Source organism: Manis javanica, chromosome 12 (genome assembly GCF_040802235.1).
Source record: "Manis javanica isolate MJ-LG chromosome 12, MJ_LKY, whole genome shotgun sequence".
Taxonomy (NCBI): domain Eukaryota; kingdom Metazoa; phylum Chordata; class Mammalia; order Pholidota; family Manidae; genus Manis; species Manis javanica.
The window spans coordinates 82,037,615-82,055,348 of record NC_133167.1 but is presented as its reverse complement, the minus strand read 5'-3'; positions in this window follow the sequence as shown (position 1 = coordinate 82,055,348).

Genomic DNA, 17,734 nt, shown 5'->3' with positions numbered 1-17,734 from the left:
GCCAGGCCAAGCCCAGAGCAACAGCGGAGATAAACCCCAAAGCAACTGGGCAGGAAGCAGAAGCCCTGTCTGCGCACAGCTGTCCAGCACAAGCAACTAGAGTTCGCTATTCTCCCAGGAAAACGCTACAAACCAACAAGAAAGGAAGCTCTTCCAGCGCTCACTTGTACCAGCTCTGCAAACTATCTCTATCACCATGAAAAGGCAAAACTACAGGCAGACAAAGATCACAGAGACAACACCTGAGAAGGAGACAGACCTAACTAGTCCTCCTGAAAAAGAATTCAAAATAAAAATCACGAACATGCTGACAGAGATGCAGAGAAAAATGCAAGAGCAATGGGATGAGATGCAGAGAAAAATGCAAGAGCAGTGGGATGAGATGCAGAGAAAAATGCAAGAGCAGTGGGATGAAGTCCGGAAGGAGATCACAGATGTCAGGAAAGAGATCACAGAAGTGAAACAATCCCTGGAAGGATTTATAAGCAGAATGGATAAGATGCAAGAGGCCATTGAAGGAATAGAAGCCAGAGAACAGGAACGTATAGAAGCTGACATAGAGAGAGATAAAAGGATCTCCAGGAATGAAACAACACTAAGAGAAATATGTGACCAATACAAAAGGAATAACATTCGTATTATAGTGATACCAGAAGAGGAAGAAAGAGGAAAAGGGATAGAAAGTGTCTTTGAAGAAATAATTGCTGAAAACTTCCCCAAACTGGGGGAGGAAATAATCGAACAGACCATGGAATTACACAGAACACCCAACAGAAAGGATCCAAGGAGGACAACACCAAGACACATAGTGATTAAAATGGCAAGGATCAAGGACAAGGAAAGAGTTTTAAAGGCAGCTAGAGAGAAAAAGGTCATCTATAAAGGAAAACCCATCAGGCTAACATCAGACTTCTCAACAGAAACCCTACAGGCCAGAAGAGAATAGCATGATATACTTAATGCAATGAAACAGAAGGGCCTTGAACCAAGGATACTGTATCCAGCACGACTATCATTTAAATATGATGGTGGGATTAAACAATTCCCAGACAAGCAAAAGCTGAGGGAATTTGCTTCCCACAAACCACCTCTACAGGGCATCCTACAGGGACTGCTCTAGATGGGAGCACCCCTAAAAAGAGCACAGAACAAAACACACAACATATGAAGAATGGAGGAGGAGGAATAAGAAGGGAGAGAAGAAAAGAATCTCCAGACAGTGTATATAACAGCTCAATAAGCAAGCTAAGTTAGGCAGTAAGATACTAAAGAAGCTAACCTTGAACCTTTGGTAACCACGAATCTAAAGCCTGCAATGGCAATAAGTACATATCTCTCAATAGTCACCCTAAATGTAAATGGACTTAATGCACCAATCAAAAGACATAGAGTAATAGAATGGATAAAAAAGCAAGACCCATCTATATGCTGCTTACAAGAAACTCACCTTAAACCCAAAGATAAGCATAGACTAAAAGTCAAGGGATGGAAAAACATATTTCAGGCAAACAACAGTGAGAAGAAAGCAGGGGTTGCAGTACTAATATCAGACAAAATAGACTTCAAAACAAAGAAAGTAACAAGAGATAAAGAAGGCCACTACATAATGATAAAGGGCTCAGTCCAACAAGAGGATATAACCATTCTAAATATATATGCACCCAATACAGGAGCACCAGCATATGTGAAGCAAATACTAACAGAACTAAAGAGGGAAATAGACTGCAATGCATTCATTGTAGGAGACTTCAACACACCACTCACCCCCAAGGATAGATCCACCGGGCAGAAAATAAGTAAAGACACACAGGCACTGAACAACACACTAGAATAGATGGACCTAATAGACATCTATAGAACTCTACATCCAAAAGCAACAGGATATACATTCTTCTCAAGTGCACATGGAACATTCTCCAGAATAGACCACATACTAGCTCACAAAAAGAGCCTCAGTAAATTCCAAAATATTGAAATTCTACCAAAAAATTTTTCAGACCACAAAGGTATGAAAGTAGAAATAAATTCTACAAAGAAAACAAAAAGGCTCACAAACACATGGAGGCTTAACAACATGCTACTAAATAATCAATGGATCAATGAACAAATTAAAATAGAGATCAAGGAATATATAGAAACAAATGACAACAACAACACTAAGCCCCAACTTCTGTGGGATGCAGCGAAAGCAGTCTTAAGAGGAAAGTATATAGCAATCCAGGCACACTTGAAGAAGGAAGAACAATCCCAAATGAATAGTCTAACATCACAATTATTAAAACTGGAAAAAGAAGAACAAAGGAGGCCTAAAGTCAGCAGAAGGAGGGACATAATAAAGATCAGAGAAGAAATAAACAAAATTGAGAAGAATAAAACAATAGCAAAAATCAACGAAACCAAGAGCTGGTTCTTTGAGAAAATAAACAAAATAGATAAGCCTCTAGCCCAACTTATTAAGAGAAAAAGAGAGTCAACACAAATCAACATAATCAGAAATGAGAATGGAAAAATCACGACAGACTCCACAGAAATACAAAGAATTATTAAAGACTACTATGAAAACCTATATGCCAACAAGCTGGAAAACCTAGAAGAAATGGACAACTTCCTAGAAAAATACAACCTCCCAAGACTGACCAAGGAAGAAACACAAAAGGTAAACAAACCAATTACAAGCAAAGAAATTGAAACAGTAATCAAAAAACTACCCAAGAACAAAACCCCGGGGCCGGACGGATTTACCTCGGAATTTTATCAGACACACAGAGAAGACATAATACCCATTCTCCTTAAAGTGTTCCACAAAATAGAAGAAGAGGGAATACTCCCAAACTCATTCTATGAGGCCAACATCACCCTAATACCAAAACCAGGCAAAGACTCCACCAAAAAAGAAAATTACAGACCAATATCCCTGATGAATGTAGATGCAAAAATACTCAATAAAATATTAGCAAACAGAATTCAACAGTATATCAAAAGGATCGTACACCATGACCAAGTGGGGTTCATCCCAGGGATGCAAGGATGGTACAACATTCGAAAATCCATCAACATCATCCACCACATCAACAAAAAGAAAGACAAAAACCACATGATCATCTCCATAGATGCTGAAAAAGCATTTGACAAAATTCAACATCCATTCATGACAAAAACTCTCAGCAAAATGGGAATAGAGGGCAAGTACCTCAACATAATAAAGGCCATATATGATAAACCCACAGCCAGCATTATACTGAACAGCGAGAAGCTGAAAGCATTTCCACTGAGATCGGGAACCAGACAGGGATGCCCACTCTCCCCACTGTTATTTAACATAGTACTGGAGGTCCTAGCCACGGCAATCAGACAAAACAAAGAAATACAAGGAATCCAGATTGGTAAAGAAGAAGTTAAACTGTCACTATTTGCAGATGATATGATACTGTACATAAAAAACCCTAAAGACTCCACTCCAAAACTACTAGAACTGATATCGGAATACAGCAAAGTTGCAGGATACAAAATTAACACACAGAAATCTGTAGCTTTCCTATACACTAACAATGAATCAATAGAAAGAGAAATCACGAAAACAATTCCATTCACCATTGCATCAAAAAGAATAAAATACCTAGGAATAAACCTAACCAAAGAAGTGAAAGACTTATACTCTGAAAACTACAAGTCACTCTTAAGAGAAATTAAAGGGGACACTAATAAATGGAAACTCATCCCATGCTCATGGCTAGGAAGAATTAATATCGTCAAAATGGCCATCCTGCCCAAAGCAATATACAGATTTGATGCAATCCCTCTCAAATTACCAGCAACATTCTTCAATGAATTGGAACAAATAATTCAAAAATTCATATGGAAACACCAAAGACCCCGAATAGCCAAAGCAATCCTGAAAAAGAAGAATAAAGTAGGGGGGATCTCACTCCCCAACTTCAAGCTCTACTACAAAGCCATAGTAATCAAGACAATTTGGTACTGGCACAAGAACAGAGCCACAGACCAGTGGAACAGATTAGAGACCCCAGAAATTAACCCAAACATATATGGTCAATTAATATTTGATAAAGGAGCCATGGACATACAATGGCAAAATGACAGTCTCTTCAACAGATGGTGCTGGCAAAACTGGACAGCTACATGTAGGAGAATGAAACTGGACCATTGTCTAAACCCATATACAAAGGTAAACTCAAAATGGATCAAAGACCTGAATGTAAGGCATGAAACCATTAAACTCTTGGAAAAAAACATAGGCAAAAACCTCTTAGACATAAACATGAGTGATCTCTTCTTGAACATATCTCCCCGGGCAAGGAAAACAACAGCAAAAATGAGCAAGTGGGACTACATTAAGCTGAAAAGCTTCTGTACAGAGAAAGACACCATCAATAGAACAAAAAGGAACCCTACAGTATGGGAGAATATATTTGAAAATGACAGATCCGATAAAGGCTTGACGTCCAGAATATATAAAGAGCTCACACGCCTCAACAAACAAAAAACAAATAACCCAATTAAAAAATGGGCAGAGGAACTGAACAGACAGTTCTCCAAAAAAGAAATACAGATGGCCAAGAGACACATGAAAAGATGCTCCACATCACTAATTATCAGAGAAATGCAAATTAAAACTACAATGAGGTATCACCTCACACCAGTAAGGATAGCTGCCATCCAAAAGACAAACAACAACAAATGTTGGCAAGGCTGTGGAGAAAGGGGAACCCTCCTACACTGCTGGTGGGAATGTAAATTAGTTCAACCATTGTGGAAAGCAGTATGGAGGTGCATCAAAATGCTCAAAACAGACCTACCATTTGACCCAGGAATTCCACTCCTAGGAATTTACCCTAAAAACGCAGCAATCAAGTTTGAGAAAGACAGATGCACTCCTATGTTTATCGCAGCACTATTTACAATAGCCAAGAATTGGAAGCAACCTAAATGTCCATCGGTAGATGAATGGATAAAGAAGATGTGGTACATATACACAATGGAATACTACTCAGCCATAAGAAGTGGAAAAATCCAACCATTTGCAGCAACATGGATGGAGCTGGACAGTATTATGCTCAGTGAAATAAGCCAAGCGGAGAAAGAGAAATACCAAATGATTTCACTCATCTGAGGAGTATAGGAACAAAGGAAAAACTGAAGGAACAAAACAGCAGCAGAATTACAGAACCCAAAAATGGACTAACAGGTACCAAAGGGAAAGGAACTGGGGAGGATGGGTGGGCAGGGAGGGATAAGGGGGGGAAGAAGAAGGGGGGTATTAAGATTAGCATGCATGGGGGGAGGGAGAAAGGGGAGGGTGGGCTGCACAACACAGAGAGGACAAGTAGTGACTCTACAACATTTTGCTAAGCTGATGGAAAGTAACCGTAATGTGGTTGTTAGGGGGGACCTGATATAGGGGAGAGCATAGTAAACATAGTATTCTTCATGTAAGTGTAGATTAAAAATTAAAAAAAAAAAAAAAAGAAAGAAAGAAAGAAAGAAAAGGGGGATTACTCCTTAACAGGATAAAACTATTGGTAAATCAAAGATCAATGCATGCTTTAAATATCCTTAATGTTGATCACTTAAAGGGTGTCAGATGATCAGCTATGGAGGTACTCTTTTCTGATAATATTCCTTTCTCTTAATTAAAAAAAAAAAAAAAAGCAGTTACTGTGTGCTGACCTCCCATGAGTTCTGCACAGTGGTATAGAGGGCATGTCAAAGTGTGGACAAAGGGTCTGTTTGTTTCTACGCAGAAGATCAAGGCCTAGCTTGGATACCCAGAAAATGAACTAAGATACGATATGAGGAGGAGCTTCCGGCATCAGCACTCTCTGGAGGACTTGTGCGGGGGGATGATCATCAAAAAGCCTCCACAGGGATCCGGACGATGCTGCGGTTGTGGCTGCATCCAGCCCACCGTCTCCTGGACTTGCCATAGGAATGAGGAGGGAGATGTCTAGGCTGGCATGTGCATACAGTGAGACAACGAATTTGACCGGATCTGTACTGTTGGAACTCAACCAGGAGTTGGGAGGGGTGCAAGTTGTAGCACTCCAAAATCTCATGACTATAGACTATCTATGGTTAAAAGAACATATGGGATGTGAACAGATTCCAGAAATGGGCTGCTTTAATTTGTCTGATGGTTCAAGTACAGTTGGACAATATCCATCATATCATAGATAAATTTTCACAAATGCCTAGGGTGCCTAAATGGTTTTCTTGGCTTCACTGGAGATGGATGGTAATTATAGATTTGCTTTGTTTATGTCACTGTATTCCTATTACGTTAATATGTGTGTGCAAATTAGTTAGTAGTTTAAAACCTATACATACTTAAGGTACTATACAAGAAGATATGTCAAAGAAATAATCAATCCTCCCATGTTTCCTTCATATGCTACATCTATAGCTTTTCTTCTTCCTTTCTAATTACAACCCTTAAATAGAATTCGTGCCTCATATCGAATTTACCGAGTATCATAATTCCTCCAGGTGGTAAAGATACCTCGAGACAAGTGCTGGGCATAGAAGCCACAGGGCATAAATCTGCAAAGAAGTAAAAAGCTAACCTTTGCAAACAATATGGCTTCTCTCTCACTTACCAACTTTACATTTCCCTGTATGGCCCCGGAAGATGACTGGTTAGCCAGAGACGGGTAAGATTCCTCAAGGGAGGAACAACCTAAGACAGGCACAGTCGCAGGGGGGCCATCAGGTGAGAATTTGGGGATCAACAGAGGTGAGGCTCAGAACCTCACCCCCCCTGCTTTGAGAGAAATCTTCTGCATCCGTGGATGTCTTGCTGCCCTTGTCTAGCCTGGATTAATACTTAGTCCATAGGCACACACCTGATCATCTGATCATCTACATTTGCCTTCTTACAGCACTAAACTATGTTTTCTACCTTTATCTTGCATCTACCTACCACTTCAGCATTTTATTAAAAATAAAAATAATAATAATAATAGGAGAAATGTGGATCAACATATAAATCAAGTACAAAAATCAAACGAATATTCATATTTGACCTGATTGTTTATAGGTCATATTGCATGATCAAAACCGAAAGTTTCTGTGATGAATGCCCTTGTACTGTTCACCATGTAAGAATTTATTCACTATGTAAGAATTCGTTCACCATGTAAGAACTTGTTCGTTATGCTTCAGAAGATTGGAGACTGACGAGAATTAGGCTTGAGATGGATTAATGATTGTACATTGAGCGTTGACCCCCCTATACTGAATTTTATTGTTGTTAACAACCATTTGATCAATAAATATGAGAGATGCCCTCTCAAAAAAAAAATAATAATAATAATGAGTCTGGTATGGGAATGGGTTAGGCAGGACACAGTTGCATATATATATATATATATATATATATATATATATATATATATATATATATATATATATATATAGTCAGTGCTATAGATTGAATGTTTGTGCCTCCCCCAAATTCATATGCTGATACCTGATCCCCAATCTGATAGATTTGGAGGTGGGGCCTTTGGGAGACTCTTAAATCATGAGATGGAGCCCTCATGCATAGGATTAGTGCCTTTATCAGATAGACCTCAGAGAGCTCCCTTCTACGGGTGGTAGGAGGGCACTGGGTGGGGGGTGGACAAAGTATGAACCAGGAAGTGGGCCCAGACCAGACAACAAATCTGCTGGCACATTGATCTTGGTCTTCCCTTCTTGGGAACAGTGAGCAATGCATTTCTGCTGTTTATAAACTATTAGGTCTATGGTATACTTATGCAGGTCATGTTTGTATGTACTGTATCTTAGATAGAAGTTTGTAATCAGAGTTCAACTTCCAAAAAAATCACCAGTTGAATATCATGTCCTGACCTAAATATCATAACTCAAGTTACCCCTAACATCAGCAGGTGCATTACTGGCATAAAGTTGCCAAAAAACTTAACTACGAAATGAAAATCAAATCTATTTAAGTGAAGAGAAACATTACACCCTCCAGTTTTATGGGTGTCAAAATCCCAGCATCCAGAACTCTACAAATAATGCTTTATTTTGATCATCCTATATGGTCCCGTGTTGTTCACATTAACTTTTGTCAATATATGAAAGAGTTTCGCTGAGTGTGAGAAATAACAATCTGAGTAATATTAATCCTACTAGTAATGCCTTCATTTAAATAGCACCCTTAAGAAAGTCTTCAAAGTTGAATATAGAGTTAAGCCTATGGATACTAGAACCAGATTCCCCAAGTTGGATTTGAGTATAACACAAACTGTGTCATCTTTGGCAATTTATTAATATTCTATCTCAGTTTCCCCTTTTGAAAAACGGGGAAAGTAACAGTTTCTAAGTTGGAGAATTATTGTGAGAGTCAAGTTAATAAATGGGAAGAACTTAGAACTATACCCAGAATAATAAGTCTTAGGAGTTTTTATATGAATTTCTTATTTAGTCTAAAAAACAAAAAACAAAAACCTTTTTGAAGGTAGGATACTATTATTCTCCATATAACAGATGAAAAAACAAAACTAGGTTTTGGTTCTCTTCACCAAAGTTAGGAGTTCCAAACTAATCTTTGTTAGAAACTTGTTAAGAAAACAGTTATAAATAAACCTAATCAATGAAGTATGACTTTTAAAAAAGACTAAGTTTAGATTTCTAATTTAGAAAAAGTATGCATAACACCTACCTTACATGGCTTTTCTTTATTATACTTGAAACGTGTGTTTATATTTGTGTTCCATTTTCTGTTTTCTTATACGTTATCTATTTACCGAGATATTTCAAATGAGGACTATGTAGAACCTTCCTCCACGCTGCCTACTTTCTCCTGCAACTGTTCCATCCTTACCGAAGCTGCTCTGTTCTCACATAAAATCTTACAACTTAATTGATCAAGTAACAATAACTGCTTTCAAAGGTCCTGTGTACCATGTTTCATATAGCTTATTTTATTTAATTCTTATAATAAGCCATAAGGAAGATACTAACTGCCTAACACTGAGGCTCAGAGATGTTCAGTGACACGTCCAAAGTTATGAGCTACTCAGTGAGAAAGCCAGAATCCGACCACTGCGCTTTCATTTCAGATCATATTCTTTGCAATATGCCACACAGCCTCTCACAGACTTTGTTATAAAGGAAAATCTGTATCTGCCATCTCCACCTCTGTGTTCCACTCCCATTTTTTAAAATCATTTTGATTTAAACAACTTAAACTGTTGAAATATGAGTGTTGCCTTATAGTTACAGAACAACAATATACAGAAGATTTTTCAAAAGCAATTAAAGAACATAGGAAAACGTATTCTTTAAAATTTTCAACTTCCTGTGACCACTACCATGTGAACAGCCCAGGTTATCCTGCTGAAGGATGAGTCACATCTTTGCCATCAACCAAGCTAACACCTAGTCAACTGCCAAACATCCAAAAGACAATACCATAGACAATTTAACTCAGTGTTTCCACTGGTAACAGAACTTTTAAACAGAAACTCAAGATTGTGAAGCATGGGAACAGAACTTTTAAACAGAAACTCAAGATTGTGAAGCATTCATCTGACCTGCAGAGGGCACCAGTGTCCCAGGCAGCAGAATTCAGTACCTCTCATTAGGTTCAGTAGTGGAAGGAAAAAGCTCTCCTTGGGCGCATTCGCTGTGGATTGTGGGAGCCACGGAAAGCCAGCGCTCTCACTTCCTACCCTAGGGATTTGCGTATGCCATCTAACACTTTCATGGCTGGGTTTCAGACTGGGCCTCAAATTGTATTTTTGCATATTTTTTACACTGAAAATTGCAAATTGTCCAGACAGTTATTTTTTATTGGTAAAGAAGATAAATGTTTTTAGAAGTCCAAGTTCTAAAATCATTCAACTCTCAATAATGTCATAATATGAAAGTACTAATAGTGAAACTCATTAATTCACCTTAGCTAAAAGACCTGTCTGCCTGACACAGCAAAAAACCCAAATCATATATGTTAACACATCTATATTATTTTCTGTAAATATTTTTCTTTCTTATTAAGCTAACATCCCTTTATCCACTCAAGTTATTCCCTAGAAAGAGTATATTATATTTAGGGGCAAAGCTGATGAAATGCATGCCTTTTGGCATCAAACTGACTTGGGCCAAATCCTATTTCTGCCATATATTAGTTGGGTAACCTTGGGAAGTCACTTTAATTCACCGAGTCTCAATGTTTTCATCAGTGAGTACAAAATAAATATAAAAATACTTGCTTCACATCTCATTGTGAGAATTAAATTACATATAATGTGTAGAAATACTTAGGTTAGCACAATGTAGGCACACAGGAAAAGGGCTCAGCAAATAACTGTTATATTACTAAATAGATATTTATTTGTAATTAGCATATTAATAGTTTTTGTTTGGTGCTTGTTGCAGGGGGGATAAAATCTCTGATATGTGTCACTATTCTAAAATTGATTATAATGTATGGTTTCTTTGCAAATCTTTGGCCACTTTTATTTCTGTCTTGGAAGATTCACTTTTATTCAAAGAAGAAAATATTTTTAGGGCAAGTGAAGAGTATAAATGTTTAAACATTCATTTGTAAATATTACTTTTAAGATTTTAGAGAGAAATTTATTCTACTGAAACTTTGGAGCATTAATCCTTATATTTTGATAAATAACTTAAGTGGCCTATATATAAATAACTCATTAACCAGTATAAATCTAGCATAATTTTTATCTGAAGAATGAAAAAGTATGAATTGCCAAACTTTCATCAAGTTTGGAGAAACTGTTACTACAATAAGAATGTGGAAGAAGTTATCTATAAGCTCAAAAATAATAATCCTGAAATCCTGAAATGAGAAAAAGATATTTTATAATAGAGCAAATCTCATAACTACCTTTCAATATTTATGCATCAAATTATAAATCATTAAGCTAATAAAACTGCAAGAAATCTAAGTAGGAATAGAAACACAATAGTGACATCATCTCTGTGAGCTCAACATAGAGTATATTGAAAATAGAATTTAAAACAATAAATAAGCAGGTTATAGATATATCAGATTCAATAAATTGAAAACTGATTGATTTATTTTTCATAATCATCCAAGTTTCCAAATATTGCCTCTCTACTCCAAAATAATTGCTAATAAATATCAAAAAATCATGCTAACATTATTATTATGTTGTCATTGATAATAACATTGACAAAAATATAAATAACCAAGGAATAAAATTTGCAACTAATATACAACACCTATATGAAGACAAATTTAAAAAGTAATTGAGGGGAGTAAGGGAAACTTGTTCTTTGAAATTTTCAATTCTCCCATGACCACAACCACCTGAACAGTGCAGGCTAGCCTGCAGGAGGATGAGACACGTGTCATCACCCTCACCTCAGTTAACATCTAGCTAAAGAGCAAACATGAATGAAGCTCTCCTAGACCATCTTGAAGCTGCCAGCTGGCCACAGAATAATCACACAACTGATCCATGAAAATAATACATATTTGCTGTTTTAAGCTGTAAGAATAGAAATAGGTTAGCATAAGCATAGCCATCTTAAAGGCCTAGAAGCCATTTTCTGAGTATGTGACTTAGAAAGAAAAACTGGGCCTGGGTGAGGCCTTGAAAAACAAGTTAATCATGAACACTGGGTGGCGGGCAGCTGTGACCCTTGGTCAGCTAACCTTGTTCAGTTAATCTTACATACCAAGCTTATCGTGCAGAACCTCCCTAACCATTGAGGAGTAGTCTTATCCTGCCCTTGCTTAACCCCAGGATGTATGTCTTGCAAGAATAATGTATAGCTGTGGAAAATTACTATGAGTTAAGTGCTTTGAAAATGCTATATAAACCCTTGGCTTTGAGTGCTCGGGGTCCTTGTTGAGACCCGCTGCGTCGGGCTGACTTGGACCCCAACTAGCTGACTGAATAAAGACTTTGCTTGAATTTACATCTCTATGCCTGTGTAGTTTGTTCTCTAGAGAAGCCTCGGAAGCCCGGACCCTAACATTTGGGGGCTCGTCCGGGATACGAGCGGCTTCCCTGAGAACAAAGGACAGCTGGAGGCAAGGTCTAATTGTCCGGATGGGGCAGTGTAATTCGAGGGTCGCCCCCTCGTGTCTGCATAAATCCATTATAAAGCGGGAGTCGCCATCCCGTGTATGGTCTCGGGTTAGTGGTCCCGAGTGAGGAAGTCTGGGCTGGTAGTCCCGGCCCCCAGGTTAGCGACCCTGGGTAAAAGCCCAGGTAACCAATCCTGGCCCTAGGGTCCGAGTGACTTGGCCTTAGGAAGGCACATCCAATCGGCAGAAAACTGGCGCCCGAGGAGGAAAAGATCGAGCTCGTCACCCTGCGGCAGCCCGAGTGGACGCCCTTCAGGAGAATTACGAGAGTTTTTGAAGACCCTGAAAGTGGTGACTGTGGTGCGCACCAGAGTGAGAGAAGGACCGGTCCGAACGACTGCGATCAGATGTGGTGTGTGTGCTTGGTGTTATCATTGATTGTTTTACTGTGTTTTGGTTTCGGTTTATATTTTTTTTGCGCTTCCCATTTTAAGTTTCCTTGTTCTAAGTTTCTCCTGCTCTCTCCGTTCCTCCTTTCTGCCACTACATCATTCCCCGCGGGCACCATTAGGGCGCCCGCTGCTAGAAGACTCCCGTGACAGGATAAGGGGGTCACAGCCGCGAATCCCAGATAAATTCACGTCCCCCGTGGAAGGAAAACTGTGCAACGACAGGCACTCGTTCACAAGCACATACAACAGTCATTTTGTTTGAAGTGGCATCTTCATCCTTCGCCTTTGTCTCCCTCATATTCTTTTTCCTTCTTCTTTCTCACCATGGGACAGACTCAGACGACCCCCTAAGTGTGTAAATGAATATATCTTTCTACCTCCGGATGGTATTAATGAAATTGATTTAAAGACAAGCGCTTGTGAAAATTGGGTATTCTAAAACTTCCAGAAAACCTGATAAAAAGTGTTAAGCATTAATGCTAATTTGAGTTTGCCTGAGGCGGGCATGTCCTTGTGGTTATCAGAGGCCTAAATTTACCTGAGGTCATTTAAGTCATGTTATCTGCTAAATCTTTTAAGAATAAAATCCTTAAAGGCTTGGCTTTGTCTAATATTCAGTAAAGGTCTTGTAAGTAATCTAGAATAGTTGTTACGAATGAGTGAACTAAATGAGTGTGGCAAGTGAACACCTTTTTAATTGTGTGTTACAGTGTGTATACCTACCTACTGCCTGAGAATCTTTGTAGTAACCTAAAACCTTAAAGTTTTGCTAAGTTAAGAAGATATACTCTATGAGAGATTGTGCTGTAAAGCTCATGGTTACAGAAATTATAAAATGTGTTCATAAATTTGTCAATCTAAAGAATGTTAGTTTAACAATTTACAATAGCCTACTTCTCAGTGTTCACTGGAAGTTAAAGTTTCTAATGGTTTTAAGTTCTAATTAAAACTACTTAAAGTAATAAAACATTTCTCTATGCTAAAAGATGTATGTTTTAATAAGAAAAAGTATAAAGAATGAAAACTCTTCTGCATGCTAAAGAATGTGTTTTGTGATAAAAGAAAGTAACTTTGTTCTAAAGTACAGCTATTTATTTAAAGAGAGAAAACAGCGTGGTGCCTTTTGTTGTGGAAGATCCGCTCAGCCTGTTGCTTTTGGGGGAAAGTCAGGATGTTTAGAGATAAGGTGAGATAAACCCAGTCAAGCCGCAGGCAAGCCCAGGCTAATTCTCACCAGCTTATGTGCTTGGGACCATGGGGCAAATGAAGAATAAATTACTATATTCTTACAGATATAGTTGTTCCTAGTGAAATTAAAGCAAGTGAGTCTTGATATCAAGTGCACAGCAAAATTAGAATCTCGTTTCTAGTTAAACAGTTTTCTTTAACTGTTAGTCTGCTCTTAATGTTGAAAGATCAAAGCAGTTTCTCATGCTTAAAGTCTCAGTGAGTTGCCAGAATATTTAAAAAAAAAAAATGAAATCGTAATATTAAAAAGACTAAAAGCTAAAGTTTGTTAACAACTGTATAAGCTTTATTTGCCTTTGAAATATTTTGTTATTGAAAACGATTGCATGGCCTGAGAAATTGAATTATTTATTCCATATATTTTTATAAGTGGAAAAATCTCTAACCAACAAATGATTAAAGTTGTTACTAATTATTTGTTTTCTTAATTTATCCTAAGCAGAATGGTAACAAAGCTTTTTTCAGCTGATTAAATGCACTTAGTTAACAAACCAAAATTTATTCTTAAAAATTAAACTGTAGAATCTGGACAAGATTATGTTTCTCCCAGAAAAACAGGTTTCACTGTAAAAGTTTAGATGGACAAACATGTGACCACTTTTGAGAAAGGTTGTAATAGATTTTTTTTTGACAACCACCAGGTCTTCTTGTTTAATTTATATGCTGTATGTTTTAAAAAACATGGGGGACTCTCCATATTTTTTAATGCAAATGATCTTAGAGCTTTTAATAGAATTTACATAGCAGCTTATATCTACTATTAAAGAGTAAAACATTCTTGAAGCTTTCAGGGAAGACCTGTAGACTTAAGCACTTTCTCTGCTTTTTTTGTATCTGGTCTTGGACACTTATGCTAAGTTCAAAAAAGTGCTTTTACCTCTAGTTAACTCTGATATTTTCCAGAGGGCCCCTGGAACATGTCAGAAGAATTTTTTCTCATTAGAGAAAGTATTTGACTAATTTGGCTTATTTATCTGATATATATACATATATATATATATATATATATATATATATATATATATATATATATATATATTTACCAGGAAAGCACTGTCAAAGAGAATGATGCTAAACTTTGTTACTGAATGTTTTGTATAACAGAAATATCAGAATTTCCTTATGTCAACTGTCTTACAGTAAGCTCTCATCAGATCTTTAACCATTGTCATTTGTAAGTGTGGGGGCCCAGCCTACGGCCGAGGCTGAGCCCCACTCTAGCTGGACAATGCCCTAAAGATGGCGCCTGCTTCCTGCTCACCACCCTTTCCCCTTTTCCCTGTTGGGGATTGGCCCAGCAGACTTCCATACCTGTGCACAGCTTGTGCTGCCTGCTTAGAGCGGCGCGTGACACCTATCCGCTTAAAGGTCACGCATGATACTGTCCCGGATTGGTTGGGTGACTTAATATAAGGGAGCCCGCTGGGAGGGAGACAAGCTTCCCGAAAACTGCTGTAACTGCCGTGAGAGATTAGACCATAAAGCCTAGAGAAGAATCAAGACCTTGGGCATGTTGCTTCGGTCCCTGAAGGGTCACGACAAGTGGTGCTGAACCCCGGGAATCGCTAAACGTCGTCATGACCTGATCCGCTGACCCTGGCACCTGCCGATGAAGTAGAGCTTGTAACTCTTCAGGAACGTTGCTGGACGCCGTTCGGTCGGCTGGCCAGACCGGGAGAGGGAACCGAGGAGGGTGAGCGGATCGGCGAGCAAACTGAAAGTATACGTGGCAGGGAAGACAGCAGGCAGTTGCAGTGGGTGTTTATGTGTAGTGTGTGTGTCCTGTTAGTGTTTGTGACATTGTTTATTATAATATATGGAATGAGGAGGCGCCAGTGAAGGTTCGCAGAGCGGCGACGAAATCAAAAGGTTCGCAGAGTGGTGACGAAATCAAAAGGTTCACGGAATTAGCGACGTAGTCCGTCTAAATCATAACTAGGATACTTGCCCCTTTAGAGAGAGGATGGGGACGGAGGCCTCTAGGGTTAGGGCTGAGGAACCTCTGAAAGCGCTCCTTAGAGCTAATGGAACCCCTTTGAAAACGAAGACTGCCAGGGCATTCCTGAACACTATAGAGAATCATGCCCCATGGTTCTTAGATGAAGGAAAGATCACCAGCCCTTTATGGGACAGGCTGGGGGATGACCTACGCCGGGCAGACAAGAGGGAGCCCCTTCCACCAGGGACAATCCCTATTTGGGGTCGAGTAAAAAATTGCCTGAAGGGACAGAAGCCAAGCTGCCGAGAGGCCATCCAAGAGGGGGAGGAAATATTAGAGGAAGTACGAGAAGAGGGTGCCTTCGCAAAGGCATCGGAAGGGGGATCTAAACAGGGACTGCCATCTGATGAGGATGAAGATCTCCAAGGGAAAGAACAACCAATCCTTTTAGCAGGGAGACCGCCCAAAGGGCCCGGAGGACTAGGACTGGGTTTTTCTTCGGGGCCACTGAGGGAAAACAGCCTATAGAAATAACATGGCAGTCAAAAAGGCCCGTGTGGGTACCTCAGTGGCCCCTCACCAAAGAAAAGAAGGAAGCAGCAGCCCACACTTTAGTACCTCGAACACACCTATTTTTGTAATTAGGAAAAAGTCTGGCAAGTGGCGATTACTCCATAATCTCAGGGCAGTGAACAGACAGATGGAGCTTATGGGACCTGTACAATTAGGCCTTCCTCTCCCTGTGGCCCTGCCCAGAGGATGGAATTCAATAGTGATAGATATCAAAGACTGTTTCTTCTCCATCCTGCTTCACCCCAGAGACTGTCAAAGGTTTATTGCCACAGGGCATGGCTAATAGCCCCACCATGTGTATGTAAAGAAGGCCTTACAAACTGTCAGGAAACAGTTTCCCCTGATAATCATCTATCATTATATGGATGACATCCTTTTGTGTCATGAGAGCAGCAGGGAGCTAGAGACAACCCTCAGGGTCAGGGTATGGTGGAACGCACCCACCTCACCCTCAAGAATGCCTTATATAAACAAAAAGGGGGAATAGGAGAAGATTTTAGAACACTGGACAAAAATGGCCGCAGTGCAGCAGAGCGGCACGGCCAACAATCCAATCCAAAACACATGCCTAAAGTTTTGTGGAAGGATGTGTTGGAAGGAACATGGAAAGGCCCGGACCCAGTGATAATCTGGACCTGAGGCTCGGTTTGTGTTTTTCCACAGGATACACAGAGTGGAAACCCCGGAGCGGAGGTACAAGATGATCGCACTGCTTCTGCTCCTGCCGTGGATCCTACAGCAGGCGACAGTGGAGCCGAGCTGCAGCTGCAGCCACCGCCGCGCTATCACCATTCCTACGGCAGAGACGCTGAATGGTCTGTCCCAGGCCACTGCCTCGGCAATGACAGTGCAGAACGTCATCAATGGCCATTTTAAGAATGGGATGGGCTTGGTCAACCAACACATGAACCTTCTTCAAGAACAATTGGACCTCTTGGGGGAGGTTTTGTCTGTGGGCTGCGTCCATTCTTATACAGGGGTGTATTACTGGTATTCCTTTTCATAATTATTTTAAAGCTGCCAACTTGTCCAGACAGTTAGGCAAGATGTTAAATGCCACCAAAGCCTGGTCAGGTGTAGGTGTCATAGGAATATTGCTAATTGTGGGCCTCTCCTGCTTGGGAGGAAAGTCTGTTACAAAAACAGCAACGGGGAGAATGGAAGGTCCTGTTGCAGGCCATGGCAGCGCTAGAGGAAGGCATCTCCCCTAGAGTATGGCTTATGCTGGATCAGTAGTCAAGGACGGGTAAGATTGGGAGCTGCGCATATCAACCTAAGACAGGGCACAGACGTAAGCTGTCTGTTGCCTGAGGACGGGTAAGAATGCCGCAGACTCTGGACAACCTAAGACAGGCATGATCCCGACAGCCCTTTGGTTATAAAACAATAAAGGGGAGATGTGGGGGCCCGGCCTACAGCCGAGGCTGAGCCCCACTCTAGCTGGACAACGCCCTAAAGATGGCGCCTGCTTCC